Genomic DNA, 3,600 nt, shown 5'->3' with positions numbered 1-3,600 from the left:
GTGAGTCTCACACTAAGCAATGAGCTGTTTGGCCATACAAAGGTCTGAGCAACATTCAAGGAGGTACGCAGTGCACCTGCATCAGCCCAAAGTACTTCAGCCTTGAAAAGGTGAATGGTTAAGGATTAGGTGCTTCCAAGACAGCATTGGCTGATGAAGGTTTTTGAAGCACATAATTTGGGAATTAGGTGCCTAATTGCCTCCTTGAATGTAGTCCCAAACATTCAAGTTCTGCAGCTCACTCCTGTGCGTTGGCTTTGATGCATCACTGCCCTGCAATCCAGGACACACCTCTGGTCTAGGGTGCTTGCTGTTCATTAGGACCTTGAGATGGGGAAAAAAATAAAATAATAATATATATATATATATATATATATATATATATATATATATATATATATATATATATAAACTGGGTTATCTCCCTTCTTAGTGATAGAAATTAGGTTCTGCTAATCAAAATGCAATTAGATTCTGCTAATTAAATAAAATGCTTTCAAATTGCCAATCACTGAGCAGGAATTAAAAATAAACTCAGAAAGATTTCAGATTCACCACTGAAACAATATCTCAATGACAGTTATACACAAGACACAAAATAGTATCCGACACGTAAAAGCTTGAAAAAAAGGTTTCACGAACACTTAATGTAAGTTCCAATTTAGAATGTTACATGCCAAACTGGAGTAAAAAAAGTGAATGCAGAAGAGATGTTTATAAGGTAAATTTATACAAAAACAGAGTTGCTACAGACAGAACATCACCAGTGCACCAATAATTAGGAAAAATTTAAGTCACCTCTGCCCACACTCATAGCCCACTTTGCCAAGAGCCACAGACCACAGGTTTTGTGGGGATGGTGACAGCTCTGTGGGAATGCAGTCCAGCAGGGCATTAGCAGAAGCGTGGCGTGGTGGTGGGAAGGGCAGAATGCAGGACATACCTTTCATGTGAGGAAGTGGTGTTTAGAAAGAGGTTAGCCTGCAATCCCAGTCTAGAAAAGGCGCTCAGATTTTGCAAAAATCCCGGAATATATGGTGAACTATCTGGGGCTTTTCTATGCAGGAATTTTCAGTATGCTGTTGTCAACTAGGGATGTGAATTTAGGTTATTGGAGCTATGGACATTCTTGTTCAGAATTGAATTACACTTAATTTGCTTTAATTCATTAGCTGAGTAAATTAAGCCAAATGGAAATAACATTAATTCTGAATGAAAACATGAACACAAGGCTTTAATAAGGTTTAGCTAATCTACTTTAGATCTAATATGGACAAATTTTCCTGAGCCTCCAAGTAGACAACTCGTTAGGGCCAGATCCCGTAAAGAATGCAGATTTTTAAGCCTAACTTGGGGTACCTAGCTTGAGGAGAGGACCCCTGTGTCAGGCGACTTGGCTTCCAAAAACATTTTGCATTCACAGTCCCAAAGAAGACAAGAAAAAGGACACCTAGAAGCAGCCCACGAAGGACTGAGCATGGTGGTCGTGGCCAGCACTGCCCCTCTGGGAGCCTACATCCCTCCTTTATGGCTTCAGATGAATGCTTTTATAACCTTGGGACGCAGTCTGGTGTCCTCTCTGTCACGTGGGCACCTTCAGCAGCAATATCTGTGACTGAAGAGCTGGCCAGGGCTCTTCATTCCCTCGTTGCCTCCCAGTGCAGAGAAGAGTGCAAAGGGAGGCTGGTTGTTGAGAGCCTGACCCAGAGGCCCATCGCCCCAAGCATGTACCACCAGGAGTTCCTGCTCCCAGGGCCGCTCTTGTATTTTACACCAAGTGGTTATTCAGTAATAGATTTTAAAGAGAAAGTGGCCACAACTGCTTTCTGAAGGAAGCTTCATCCTTTGGGTGGGCACTCGTGGTCTCAGTGCAGCCTAGACGGAAACCCGCAGCATCCTGCAGCTCCTCTCCCTGTCCATCAGCGCATTGCTCCCCAGCCTGCTGCCTACTTGGGCTGCATGGGAAGAGAAAATCGCTTCCTCCTTCCTGTCCTCCTGCCCTAACAAGTTCCAGCCTTTTCTGGCCAGCGGAGTCCTGAGAGCAATGCTCCCGGATGCAGAGGCTGCCCTTTATCTGGTTACCACTGTGAGCTTCCCTCCCCACCCCTAGGCACGGGATGCATGTTGCTCAACCCTGTCGGCCAGATGCATTCTTTAGCTGTGTTTCAAAGTGTGAGTAATCGATTCGTGAACTCTGGTGTGCTTCTTCATCCCTCCATGCTATGGACAGCTAAGCCGGGAAAACCACATCCACCTGGAAGGGGAGACAGGCAGAGCCAGGGCAACAGCCCCAGTGCAAACAGTGCAGGTGGATGCATAAGCCACTGCTTTATTCAGGGTTCAACCTGTGCCATCTCAACTAGTGGGGGACATAAATAAATAAACAATAATAAGGCATATGCTATATTTTTGAAATTTAAGACTCTGCTAAAGAAGGCACTTGAGCTTGTAGTCAGGCTTTTGTTAGTGTCTAGCCATCTTTCAGTCTTGTTTGCCTGAATCCAGTAGCTACACACGGACACAGCACCCAACTGGTGCAACACACTGGCAGCAGACAGGTTGCCTCTGGTGCAGCTCACCTTATGGATGCTGAACAACAAGCTGTTTTGCTTGCATCCCCAAGATGCCCTCCTGAGACAGCTGAGAGCTCCTCAAGGTCAGAGAAGGAATAGAACCACCTCCTACAACTCTTACTGGTAGACAATCCCCCTCCTCCCTCCCTCACAAAAAAAGATTTTTAGTAAGAGATCTTATTCTTGCCTTTTTTCCCCCTCCTGAAAATAAGAATCTTAAAAAACAGCATGGAGTGAATCAATACCAACTGTGAGAAGTACTTACTACAAATAGAAGTTTATACTACCTCCCCTCTTTAACTTTTTGTGTGTACTCACCTGCAGTTATTCTATCAATAAAATCCTAGCTGTTAGGGTCAATCATACAGATCAAAAAAAGAAAAAAGATCAAATTAAAAATTCCTGATTTTATCTTCTGACAGAGGATGTTTTCCTGCTCCTTCGAAATGCTTTTTTTTTAAACTACAAGGGGACAGGAGGGGGGAAAGAAGGGGAACAAAAAAAAAACAAACAAAACCCTTGTTCCTTCAGATTCCTTATTTCAAATTATAATTTCATATATCCTAAAACAGCCACAGATCTTTATTAAAATTATGTGAAAGAGCTTTATAACAAGGAACTTTAAAATCTTTGGCTTAGATTGAATTGTACCTTAGCACAGGAGAGGAAAACTGCCCTGTGTCGACAGGGAGAGCCTGATATTCTTCCCAGTGGAGTCAAGCAGAAAAAAAGTTCACCTGGATTTCAAAATGGAACCATGCTAAGTGCTTAGCTTTAAATGGGGTTGCAAAGCAGCACAGCTATCAGACAGTCTGGATAAGAATGCCTTTTAAGTTTTAAATCAGAGGTTTTTATTGTATCCAAAAGTCTTCTGTGTTAATGTCATGCATGCCTGAGCTCTGCTGCCAACTGTGTAAGTCCCAAATACAGTAAACCTAAACTACTTGTATTTATTACACATATTACCCAGTTTATGTTCTTGTATATAATACTTACTATACTGGATTGTGTTAGAAATTACTGAAGC

Source organism: Anas platyrhynchos, chromosome Z (assembly GCF_047663525.1).
Source record: "Anas platyrhynchos isolate ZD024472 breed Pekin duck chromosome Z, IASCAAS_PekinDuck_T2T, whole genome shotgun sequence".
NCBI classification, from domain to species: Eukaryota; Metazoa; Chordata; class Aves; order Anseriformes; family Anatidae; genus Anas; species Anas platyrhynchos.
The sequence above is the reverse complement of the archived record's forward strand: the minus strand, read 5'-3'. Positions refer to the sequence as shown.